The following is a 206-nucleotide window of genomic DNA, read 5'->3' as shown; positions in this document are numbered from 1 at the left end:
TCCATCCCCTTCCTCATTAGAAGAGTCTGAAGCTTGAAGTTGGGAAACCAGGTTTGGGGCCCTGGAATTGGCAATATCCCCACAGTCAGGTAGATAAGCTGAGGGTCTGGTCCGTTGGCACAGAGATAACGGTGACAGCCGTTGGTTGCTCTGCAATCAGCCCAGAATGGCCTTTCAGGCACTTCTCCATTTGAAGATCCCTGCAG

The sequence above is a fragment of the Chrysochloris asiatica genome, unplaced genomic scaffold, assembly GCF_000296735.1.
Source record: "Chrysochloris asiatica unplaced genomic scaffold, ChrAsi1.0 scaffold00339, whole genome shotgun sequence".
Lineage (NCBI taxonomy): Eukaryota > Metazoa > Chordata > Mammalia > Afrosoricida > Chrysochloridae > Chrysochloris > Chrysochloris asiatica.
The sequence above is the reverse complement of the archived record's forward strand: the minus strand, read 5'-3'. Positions refer to the sequence as shown.